The 13,085-nt window shown below is 41.8% G+C and overlaps 1 long non-coding RNA gene across 1 annotated transcript in view; it reads left to right on the top strand.

Moving 5' to 3' along the window:
- The window catches only part of LOC133257335 (uncharacterized), a 37,698-nt gene that overhangs the window by 1,365 nt on the left and 23,248 nt on the right, over window positions 1–13,085 (top strand). The window lies entirely within an intron of this gene.

Here is a 13,085-nt window from a genome sequence, read left to right on the forward strand (position 1 = left end):
TACTGATGAGCAAACTGAGACTCAGAGAGGTCAAGTGGCCGCTCGATTTGAAGCCAGGTTTGACTACAAGTGGCTTCCCTGATAACTCAGTTGGTAAAGAATCCACCTGAAATCCAGGAGACCCCGGTTCGATTCCTGGGTGGGGAAGATCCACTGGAGAAGGGATAGGATACCCACTCCAGTATTCTTGGGCTTCCCTTATGACTCAGCTGGTAAAGAATCCACCTGCAATGGGGGAGACCTGGGTTCAATCCCTGGGTTGGGAAGATCCTTTGGAGAAAGGAAAGGCTACCCACTCCAGTATTCTGGCCTGGAGAATTCCATGGACTGTATAGTCTATGGGGTCACAAAGAGTCGGACAAGACTGAGCAACTTTCACTTTCACTCGACTACAAGTCCCACTGCCTTCCCAGGTAGTCACCTAAGCCTAATACCACCCCTCTGCCCTCACCAAAGAGCCCTTTCCAAGTTCCCAGCCCTTTCTCACCGATTGTCACCAGTCCTGTGAGCCAGATGACTCCAGCATAGACACAGGCTGGTGCTGAAAAGGCTCCATGGACGCTAGTCCTCAGCCTGGGTACCCCGCCCCCCAATACATACACACAAACCTTCTCTTTGGAGATGACTGACATCCCACATATGGTGACCTGAACCCCAAGAGAGATGGCACCAGATAAAATGGACACAACTTCTCAGCCGGAAGGGACATTTCGCATCACTGTTCAATCTCCATCTTTTGCAGAGGAAAGAAACGGGAGATGCCAAGAGCAGAAATGCTTTGTTTCTAAGGTCACAGAGCAGGAAAGAAACAGAGCTCTGACTGGAAGATAGTTTTCATCCAGACTGGGACACTTTTGAGAGTGAAGGAAGTGCTAACAGGGACAATAGGCATAAACCAGGATGGCAAGTGTAAAGCAGGGTCGGACCATAGGGCCACCCTATCCCTGAGAGAGCCCTCTGAGCCCTTATGTAGATGCCACATCACACCATTCCTGGTTCACTTCAGCTCTAGACCTGGTCTCCAGCTAAGCCCTGCTACCCGCCAGAGTGATTCACAGGCATTCCATTTCAACAATCACACTTGAATTTGGTCCTCTTTTATTTTCTATCCTAACTAAGGCCATCACCTTTCACCTGGTTCCCCTCACCTGGAACTCTTCTTAATCCTTATAACCAACTGGTCACCAAGTCCTGGCGATTCTGCTTCTGCCACTTGTCGTCTGGCCCTTCCTCCTCTCTGACTCTGCTGTTGCAGCCTGTCTTCAGTTCCTCCTCTGATGTCTTTCCTCCCTTTGTATTTCGTACCGAAGTCACTCTGGATTTGGGCTGAATCTGAGACTGCACAGGTGTGAGACATCAAGCAGAGCTACCTAACTGGTTGCTACCTGGTTGCCCACCCTCTAAATGTTGTAGAATGTTCCAGAACCTTTCTAGTGCTTTTTAACCATTGGCAGATCTCCAGGGACCTCAGTGTGCCCAAACATATACATCCCTTCATTTGTTTAGGGCTCAAGAGTCATGTGGGAAGGAACTCAGCTTCTCTCAGATCTGTCCCTGGGCTGAGATGGCTGGAAGGCAGCTGGCAGCACGGAATGCAGAGAAGCACCTGGAGGGAGGAGGATACTCACAGAGAGGCCAAAGTGGGCGTGGGGTCTGGAAGCGAGAGCCAGGGGCCTGGATGGTGTGTGAGGCTGCGCCTGAGTTTCACCCTCCGAGAGAGTCTGTGTGGGAGACAGAGAGGTCTGAGGGGAGGAGGCAAGAGCTGGTTCACTGGGGTCCCAGCTGCTCTGCTATGGGTTCCCCCTCCGACAAGGTGGATGGTGACAAGTAGAAAGGACATACCAGAGGTCAGGTATTTGGAGGAGGAGGCTGGGAAGGGGGGTTGGCCCTGGCAGAGGCCCACTGTTGGCCCAGAGGCCAGGCTGTGGCAGAGGCTGGCCAAGCTGCCCGTAAGTGGGCAGAGTGGTCAGTGGAGTAGAAAGATGGTGAAAGTGGGCAGCAGCAGCTTGGGTTATGTGTAAAACAACTCTACTCCACCCCATCTAAAAGGACTGATGAACTTCTCTGAGCCCATGAACTCCGAAAGGACAGAGAACATCTGGCTAAGCACCTCTGAGAAGTCTAGGAAATGGTGTATCCAATTTTGCTTTCAGAAAATTTTATTTTTTTTTAAGATTTTTTTGATGGGCACCATTTTTAAATCCTTTATTAAATTTGTTACAATAGTGCTTCTGTTTTAGGTTTTGGTTTTTTGGTTGCACAGCATGTAGAATCTCAGTTCCCCCCGCCAGGGATCAAAATTGCACCCCCTGCGTTGGAAGGCGACGTCTTAACCGCCAGGAAAGTCCCCAGAAAATTTTAACTGTAAACTAGAGATAATAGTATTATGAATCCCCCTGTACTCCTCTGCCGGACGTCCGGCGGGGCCCAGCGGGAGCCTCCCCCAACTCGGAGAGGGGAGGCGCTGTCCATGTTTACCAGTCCGTGGCTGATCATATTTATTTCTCCTCCTTATCAAATTTCTAAAAAATAGCTTTATTGAGACATAATTCACATACTATACAATTCACCCATTTAAAGTGTACAATTTCAGTGTTTTTAGTATAGTCACCATACTGTGCCACCATCACCATGATCTAATTTTCAAACAAATCATCCTTCCCTAAAAGACATTGCTAACCATTAGCAGTCTGTCCCTTTCCCCAGTCCTCCCCCATCTGTAAACAATTGCCAGTCTACTTCCTGGCTCTATAAATTTGTTGTTTCTCTACATTTTCATACAAATGGAATAATAAAATGTGTGGTCTAATATGACTGGCTTCTTTCACTTGGCATTAGGTTTCAAGGTTCCCCCACGTTGCAGGATGTTTCAGTACTTCATTACTTTTATTGCTGAATAATATTCCAATGTATGGATAACTACATTTTACTTGTTCATGGATAAGTTGATGGATATTTGGGTTGTTTCCACTTTTTTGGCATCATGAATAACACAGCTATGAACATTTGTGTACACGTTTCTGTGTGGACGTATGTGTTCACTTCTCTACCTTGCGGTGGAATTGCTGAGTCGTATGGCATCCTGGGTGTTCATTGGAAGGACTGATGCTGAAGCTGAAGCTCCAGTACTTTGGCCACCTCATGTGAAGAGTTGACTCATTGGAAAAGACCCTGATGCTGGGAGGGATTGGGGGCAGGAGGAGAAGGGGATGACAGAGGATGAGATGGCTGGATGGCATCACCGACTCAATGGACATGAGTTTGAGTAAACTCCGGGAGCTGGTGATGGACAGGGAGGGCTGACGTGCTGCATTTCATGGGGTTGCAATGAGTTGGACACGACTGAGCGACTGAACTGAACTGAACTGATGGCAACTGTATGTTTATTTTTATTTTTTTGGCCATTTCAAGTAAAACGTGGGATCTTAGTTCCGTGACCAGGAATCAAACTTGTGCCTCCTGCATGGGAGCACAGAGTCTTGACCACTGGATTGCCAGGGAAGTCCACTCTGTGTTTAACATTTTGAGGAATTGCCAAGCTGTTTTCCAGAGTGACTGTACTGTTTAACATTCCCACCAGCAATATATGACAGTTTAAATTTCTCTGCATTCCTGCCGATGTGTATTGTTTTTTTAATAGCCATTCTAGTGGATTTGAAGTGGTATTTCATTGTGGTTTTGATTTATTAATATATTTTCCTTAATGACTAATAGTACTGGGTATTTTTCCATGTGCTTATTGGATATTTGTATATTTTCTTTGGAGAAATGAAGATTCAAATTCTTTGCCTATATTTAAATGTCTTTTTATTGTTGAGTTGCAAACATTCTGTGTATGTTCTAGATATAAGTCCTTTCAGAGATATGATTTGCAAATCTTTTCTCCCATTTGGTGGGTTGTCTTTTCACCTGATAGTTTTTGGCAGCACAGAAATTTTTGCTTTTGATGGAGTCCAGTTGATCCATTTTGTTCTTTTGTTGCTTGTGTTTTTGGCATCATATCTAAGAAAACATTGTCTAACTTAAGGCTACAGAGATTTACTCCATGTATTCTTTTACAAATTTTATAGTTTTAGCTCTTACATTTAGGTCTTAGGTTCGTGGTCTCTTTTGGGTAAATTCTTGTGTATGGTATGAGGTAGGAGTCCAGCTTCATTCTTTTGCATGTGGATATCCAGTTGTCCCCACACTGTTGAAAAGGCTATTCTTTCTCCCATTTAATTGCCTTGGCAATCAAAGATCAGTTGAACATAAATATCCTGATAGAAGTTTGAAAAGATCTTGGATATCTTATCACTTCATCTATGTAAATATTTCAATATGTACCTCTAAAGATAGGACATGGAACAACAGACTGGTTCCAAATAGGAAAAGGAGGACGTCAAGGCTGTATATTGTCACCCTGCTTATTTAACTTATATGCAGAATACATCATGAGGAACTCTGGACTGGAAGAAACACAAGCTCAAATCAAGATTGCTGGGAGAAATATCAGTAACCTCAGATATGCAGATGACACCACCCTTATGGCAGAAAGTGAAGAGGAACTAAAAAGCCTCTTGATGAAAGTGAAAAAGGAGAGTGAAAAAGTTGGCTTAAAGCTCAACATTCACAAAACTAAGATCATGGCATCCGGTCCCATCACTTCATGGGAAATAGATGGGGAAACAGTGGAAACAGTGTCAGACTTTATTTTTTGGGGCTTCAAAATCCCTGCAGATGGTGATTGCAGCCATGAAATTAAAAGACACTTACTCCTTGGAAGGAAAGTTATGACCAACCTAGATAGCATATTGAAAAGCAGAGACACTACTTTGCCAAGTCAAGGCTATGGTTTTTCCAGTGGTCATGTATGGATGTGAGAGTTGGACTGTGAAGAAAGCTGAGCGCCAAAGAACTGATGCTTTTGAATTGTGGTGTTGGAGAAGATTCTTCAGAGTCCCTTGGACTGCAAGGAGATCCAACCAGTCCATTCTGAAGGAGATCAGTCCTGGGATTTCTTTGGAAGGAATGATGCTAAAGCTGAAACTCCAGTACTTTGGCCACCTCATGCGAAGAGTTGACTCATTGGAAAAGACCCTGATGCTGGGAGGGATTGGGGGCAGGAGGAGAAGGGGACGACAGAGGATGAAATGGCTGGATGGCATCACTGACTCGATGGACGTGAGTCTCAGTGAACTCCAGGAGTTGGTGATGGACAGGGAGGCCTGGCGTGCTGTGATTCATGGGGTCACAAAGAGTCAGACACGACTGAGCGACTGAACTGAACTGAACTGAAAGATAGGAACTTTTTTCATAAAATTTAACTGTAACTAATAAACTAACAGTTTACTAATAAACTAACAAAATTTAACTGCAACTAGTAAACTAACAATATTTTCCTAGTATCATAAAATATTTAGTTGGTGTTCATATTTTCCCAGCTGTCTAGTTGGAGAATTTATTTACAATTTATTTAAATCAAGTTCCCAATAAGCTCTATGCATATTTTTCTTGCTATTTATTTATGGGAGAAACAGGACTATTTGTCCTGTGGTTTTCTTATAGTCTAGATTTTGTTGATTCAGTCCCATAGGATAGTTTTATATGTTGCTTTATCTTCTAATTTTCTCTAAATTGGTAGTAGATTGTTGGTAGTAAATCAAATACAGATTATTTGAGTTTTGCTTTTTTGGCATAACTATAAGAGAGTGGTCCTTCCATCAGGAAACACACAATGTCACGTTGTCTATATTTCATGTCAGCAGTCATTGCTGATCCTTGCTTAAGTGTTACCTTCCCTTTAAACACCTAATTTCCCAAGATAGAACTGACTCATCTTTTCTCAGTGTGCACACCACACCACTGCCATAGAATGTATTATGTTGTATTATTAAACACACCGCCCCCATTTAATCTATTGCTATGTGATTCTCCACATGGACTAATCATTATGTGACTTACAACGGGCATCAACAGATAAGGCAAAATGGTCCTTGAACTGAGAGGATGACATTTGAAGTCTAGTGGCTGTGCAAGTGACTTAATCTCATTCCAGTGGTGAGAGCCAATTGTCAAAATTACAGAAATTTGACAAGTGGGTTATTAAACACAGCTATTATCAAAATTTAAATTATAAAAAGTTACAAATAACTTACATTAGACAACCATAGTAAAAAGTGAAAGTGTTAGTCGAGTCTGACTCGTTGCAACCACATGAACTGTAGCCCACCAGGCTCCTCTGTCCATTGACTTCTCTAGGCAAGAATACAAGAGTGGGTAGCCATTCAGTTCTCCAGGGGATATTCCTAACCCAGAGATAGAACCTTGTCTCCTGCATTGCAGGCAGATTGCTTTACCATCTGAGCCACCAGGGAAGCCCTGCTGCTGCTGCTAAGTAACTTCAGTCATGTCCGACTTTGTGCGACCCCATAGATGGCAGCCCACCAGGCTCCCCTGTCCCTGGGATTCTCCAGACAAGAACACCGGAGTGGGTTGCCATTTCCTTCTCCAGTGCATGAAAGTGAAAAGTGAAAGTGAAGTCGCTCAGTCATGTCCAACTCTTCGCAACCCCATGGACTGCAGCCTACCAGGCTCCTCCATCCATGGGATTTTCCAGGCAAGAGTGCTGGGTTGGGGTGCCATTGCCTTCTCCGGGGGAAGCTCTAGACAACCATAATAAATACTTAAACTCATGACTTCATTATTTTATTACATTTTACTATTTTCTATTGTATTACAGTTATTTTTGTCTATTGTTTCTGTACAGTGGAAAAACTATATAATGGTGTGCCACTATTCATCTCTTCCCAACTCTGTCCTCAGTGATACCTTGCTGATAGCTTGAAACTGGCCATAGTGGGAATATTTATACCACGGAAGTTGGAAAATGCCATGAATCAGGACCTTTTTCTTAGAGAGTGGTTATAAAACATTTACCAGTACACCGTTGACTCTCATTGTTAAATGGGGATAAAAATAGTACCACTTCATGTAGGATGTACATAAAGCACTTGGCATGGTTTCAGATACACATTTTAATAAGTGGTAGTCATAAATTTTCTTACTTGTATCTCATCTCTGAACTGTGGCTGAGGGCAGCCGTGCTTTCATTAGGCATTTCTAAGGCAAATGTACCATGGAGAACTACACATCCATTAGAAATCATGCTGTGAAAGTTAATAAACAGAACCCTCATTTAAAATGGAGTTGGGAGGCCAGAGGGATAAACTCTCACGTCCTACCATTCCACTGTCAACTGCAGACCCAACAGAAAGGCACTGTACCTTTGCATCTCCAATACAGGAAGAAGGTTACTACCTCACTACCTGGCAAAAGGAAGGCAGAATTTCTCCCTGCCAGGCAATGGCCTACTCAATCAGAGATTGTCACAACTCAGCCAATGAAAAGTCATTATATTTTGAATTCCCAGTTTCCTCCAATGGATTCTGTTTAAAATAGCTCCTCCCAACTCCCCCTTCTCCTCTGTAGAAGAGTTTTCTCTCCTTTTTCCTCCAGACTTGCCTGTGGTTCTACAGACTGCCTAGCCCAAATTGTTAATTCTTCTTTTTTAAAAATTAACCAATCTATTTACTGTTTTGGCCGCACTGGGTCTTCATTGGTGCACGTGGGCTTTCTCTGGTTGCGGCGCGTGGGCTTCTCGTGGCAGTGTCTTCGCTTGTTGTAGAGCATGGGCTCCAGGGCACAGGCTCAGTAGTTGTGGTGTATGGGCTTAGTTGCCCTGTGGCATGTGGAATCTTTGCAGACCAGGGATCAAACCCATGTCCCCTGCACTGGCAAGCAGATTCTTAACCACTGGACCACCAGGGAAGTCCCCCAAATTGTAATTCTTGCCAATTCCTGAATAAACCCATCTTGAAATGAAATAGATGAATTTAAGAAGGTTGAAGGTCAATATATAAGAATCAACTGCATACTCTATTCTGTTTTTAAATTCATCTGTTAGCAGGCTATATAGACCAAAGAACAGACTGGAAATCTTCCTACTGATAATGGGAACATCATATGGATATTGTCATCATGTGTTCTTATAAAGGGCTGGGACATTCCTAAGGCCATTTTTTTAATGAGCTCAATTTGTTGACTTTCAGCACTCAGTCAAGGTGTAACATTGTGTTTATTTCCTTTTCTTAAGTTCTCTATAATTAAGAAGAATTCATTGAAGATTTTCTTTTTTATTTCTGTGATATAAATTATAAAATGTCTTAGAAACCTGTGAAGTAGGAAAGAACCACAATTTGGTTGGCTTTTGTAATTTACCTACTGTAGTTCATTAGGCAAGGAAACCAAGAAAGGAGCTTATTCAAGGGGATTTTCATTGCATATTTACATTTTATCATAAAAGAAGAGAACATTATAGGGATAAACAGAAATTGAAACCCAATCCTTATCTATAGGTTGTTCCTGAAGTGCTCCTTCCTAAGAATAAATAACTCATGAAATATTTATTTCAGGAAGCTAGAATTTTAAATTTTGGTCAATAGTAAACACAGTAAATCAAGCTACACCTCTTATAATTTGGACTTTTAATTTTTTTAGTGGATACACTTAGTTTTCAAGTGAATAATGATGCATGTTTATCCAAAACAAAACATTTTGACTGCAAATAGTATTTTTTTCATAATTTTATTTATTTAATTTTTGGCTGTGCTGGGTCTTCGTTGCTGTGCAGGCTTTCTCTAGTTGCAGTGGGCAGGAGATGCTCTTCGTTGCAATGTTCGGGCTTCTCATTGCAGTGGCTTCTCTTGTTCCTGTGTATGGGCTCTAGAGTGCACGGGCTTAGTTGCTCACTCTACTGTGGAGAGTACTGAGTGAACAGTTGAACACTACTGCTTCAGTGGTTGCAGCACTCGCGCTCAGTAGCTGTGGTACACAGGCTTAACTGCTCCACCGCGCATGTGCCATCTTCCCAGATCAGGGATCAAACTGGTGTCTCCTGCATTGGCAGACATATTCTTTACCACTGAGTCACCAAGAAAGCCCTATAAATGGTATTTTAAATAGTATTTTAAGCTTAAGAAAAAAGTAACAAATAACATGTTTCGTTATTTTCAATATTCCATATTTTTAAAAGATTTTTAAAATGTGGACCATTTTTAAAGTCTTTATTGAATTTTCTACAACATTGCTTCTGTTTTTTGATTTCTTGGCTGAGAGGCTTGTGAGATAGTCGTGTCTTGAACAGGGATCGAACCCACACCCCCTGTATTGGAAGCTCAAATCTTAACCACTGGACCTCCAGAGAAGTCCCATCATTCCATATTTTAAATTTTGTTAATTTCTTCTAATTAAGCTTCACAGTCACGAAGATGTTTTTAAACTGAAGTTTCATTAGCCTTTTCATTTCTTGCTTTTAAATGGTGATGTTTATGTTCACAACATGAAAAGCTTCAGAATCCTTTAAAAATTACTTTATTCAATAGAGAGATTTTGTATTACTTGTCTTTCATACCATTCAGAACCACACTAGCCTGAATAAACATTTCAGATGGCCTTGGTATCATCTGGGCCCAAGCAACAGCAAATAATGAAGCAAAACTGTAGAAACTGTCCAACCTCTTTTGTGTGAATCAAGTCAACGAATTAGCTGAGGCTCCGACAGCTTTGCCTTTGTCTGCTGAGACGGATTGTCCAATAACTCCACTGAAATTGCAGTCCCAGCAATAAGACACATAGATCAGTGAAAGAGAATAGAAAGCCCAGAAATAGACATAGGCAAATATGGTCAGCTGATATTTGACAAATGAGCAAAGGCAATTACATGGCAAAAGAAAGAACAGTCTTTTCAACAAAGAACAACAGGACATCCACATGCAAGAGGAGAGAACCTAGACCCAGACCTCACACCCTTCACAAAAACTAACTCAAAATAGCCTCATAGACCTAAATGTAAAACACACAACTATAGAACTTGTAGAAGACGAGAGCCAGTAGAGCTCGGCAGAGCAGGAGAGCCTAGACAATATTTATGGTTCTGAAAGACCTGAGTTTCCTTCTCCAGACTTAAGATCTGACATTTTGAAGAAGGCAGCACAACATGGTTGATATTGTATAGTCAGGCAAGTTATCCTATCATGAACTACAGATTTACCCTTACCACCTGCTTTGCTGGCATTTTCATCAGTCTTCTCACCACCAACTGGGCAGCAGGGATGGAAGACAGCAACTGGGCTTATGGTCAAGCCAAGAAGTTTCCAGAACTTGTGGGAAAGCTCCCGCCCAGTTACTCACATTGTGAATGAACAGCTGGTAGCAATGCCTTCTCAGTAAGTTGAACTCTTGATCACGTATGTGAGAGTTTATTTCTGGGCTCTCTGTTCCATTAGTCTATACATCTATCTTTATGCTAAGACCATATTGTTTTATGTTTTTTTTTTTTTTTAAATTTTCTGTTGAGGTATAATTGGCACATAAGGCTTCACTGGTAGCTCAGTTGGTAAAGAATCCGCCTGCAATGCGGGAGACCTGGATTTGATACCTGGCTGGGAAGATCCCCTGGAGGAGCACATGGCAACCCACTCCAGTATCCTTGCCTGGAGAATCCCCATGGACAGAGGAGCCTTGGGGGCTACAGTCCATGGGTCACAAAGAGTATAGTCCATGAGGTCAGAAAGTTGAATTCTTGGTCACATATGTGAGAGTTTATTTCTGGACTTTCTACTCTGTTCCATTAGTCTATACATCTATCTTTATGCTAAGACCATATTGTTTTATGGTTTTGTTTTTGTTTTTTATTGAGGTATAATTGACACATGACACTATTAGTTTCAGGTATATAACATGATGATTCAATATTTGTATACATTATGTGATCACCACAATAAATCTAGTTAACATCCATCACCATACATAGTTATGGATATTTTTTTCGTGTGATGAAGACTTTAAAGGTCTAGTCTCTTAGCAACTTTCAAATATATAATACAGTGTTATTAACTATAGTCACTATGCTGTACATCAACAAAAATGAAGATTCAACCTACCAAATGGGAAAAACATTGGCAAATCACACATTTGATAAAGGGTTATCATCCAAAGTATACAAAGAACTCATGTACTCAATAGCAAAAAACCCCAAATAACCCAATTTAAAAATTGGCAGAGGATCTCAAAATACATTTTTCTAAAGAACACATATTCAACATCACTAATTAGAGAAATACAAATAAAAATCACAGTGAGATATCACCTCACACTTATTAGAATTACTGTTATCAAAAAGAAAAAATAACAAATGTTAGCAGGGTATGGAGAAAAGAGAAGCCCCAAGCAGTGTTGGTGCAAATATGAATTGGTGTAGCCACTGTGGAAAACAGTATGAAGTTTCCTCAAAATATTTTAAATAGAACTATCAAATGATCTGGCAATTCCACCATGAGTATTTATCTGAAAGAACAACAACACTAACTGGAAAGGGTATCTACACCCCCGTGTTCCTTACAATATTATTTACAATAGCCAAGACGTGGAAATAACCCCAATGTCTGTCAATGGACAAAGAGAATGATAGACATATACACACATGCAATACAATGGAATATTCAGTTCAGTTCAGTCGCTCAGTCGTGTCCGACTCTTTGAGACCCCATGAATCACAGCACGCCAGGCCTCCCTGTCCATCACCAACTCCTGGAGTTCACTCAAACTCACATCCATTGAGTCAGTGATGCCATCCAGCCATTTCATCCTCTGTTGTCCCCTTCTCCTCCTGCCCCCAATCCCTCCCAGCATCAGGGTCTTTTCCAATGAGTCAACTCTTCACATGAGGTGGCCAAAGTATTGGAGTTTCAGCTTCAGCATCAGTCCTTCCAATGCACACCCAGGACTGATCTCCTTTAGGATGGACTGGTTGGATCTCCTTGCAGTCCAAGGGACTCTGAAGAGTATTCTCCAACACCACAGTTCAAAAGCATCAATTCTTTGGCACTCAGCCTTCTTCACAGTCCAACTCTCACATCCATACATGACTGCTGGAAAAACCATAGCCTTGACTAGATGGACCTTTGTTGGCAAAGTAATGTCTCTGCTTTTCAATATGCTATCTAGGTTGGTCATAACTTTCCTTCCAAAGAGTAAGCGTCTTTTAATTTCATGGCTGCAATCAACATCTGCAGGGATTTTGGAGCCCAGAAAAATAAAGTCTGACACTGTTTCCACCTTTTCCCCATCTATTTCCCATGAAGTGATGGGACCGGATGCCATGATCTTAGTTTTCTGAATGTTGAGCTTTAAGCCAACTTTTTCACTCTCCTCTTTCCACTTTCATCAAGAGGCTTTTTAGTTCCTCTTCACTTTCTGCCATAAGGGTGGTGTCATCTGCATATCTGAGGTTACTGATATTTCTCCCGGAAATCTTGATTCCAGCTTGTGCTTCTTCCAGCCCAACGTTTCTCATGATGTACTCTGCATAGAAGTTAAATAAACAGGGTGACAATATACAGCCTTGACGTCCTCCTTTTCCTATTTGGAATCAGTCTGTTGTTCCATGTCCAGTTCTAACTTGCTTCCTGACCTGCATATAGGTTTCTCAAGAGGCAGATCAGGTGGTCTGGTATTCCCATCTCTTTCAGAATTTTACACAGTTTATTGTGATCCACACAGTCAAAGACTTTGGCATAGTCAATAAAGCAAAAATAGATGTTTTTCTGGAACTCTCTTGCTTTTCCGATGATCAAGCGGATGTTGGCCATTTGATCTCTGGTTCCTCTGCCTTTTCTAAAACCAGCTTGAACATCTGGAAGTTCACGGTTCACGTACTGCTGAAGCCTGGCTTGGAGAATTGTTAGCATTACTTCACTAGCGTGTGAGATGAGTGCAATTATGCAGTAGTTTGAGCATTCTTCGGCATTGTCTTTCTTTGGGATTGGAATGAAAACTGACATTTTCCGGTCCTGTGGCCACTGCTGAGTTTTCCAAATTTGCTGGCATATTGAATGTCAGGTCCATGAATCAAGGCAAATTGGAAGTGGTCAAACAGGAGATGGCAAGGGTGAACATCGACATTCTAGGAATCAGCAAACTAAAATGGACTGGAATGGGTGAATTTAACTCAGATGACCATTGTATCTACTACTGTGGGCAGGAAT

Source organism: Bos javanicus, chromosome 11 (genome assembly GCF_032452875.1).
Source record: "Bos javanicus breed banteng chromosome 11, ARS-OSU_banteng_1.0, whole genome shotgun sequence".
In the NCBI taxonomy this organism is placed as follows: domain Eukaryota; kingdom Metazoa; phylum Chordata; class Mammalia; order Artiodactyla; family Bovidae; genus Bos; species Bos javanicus.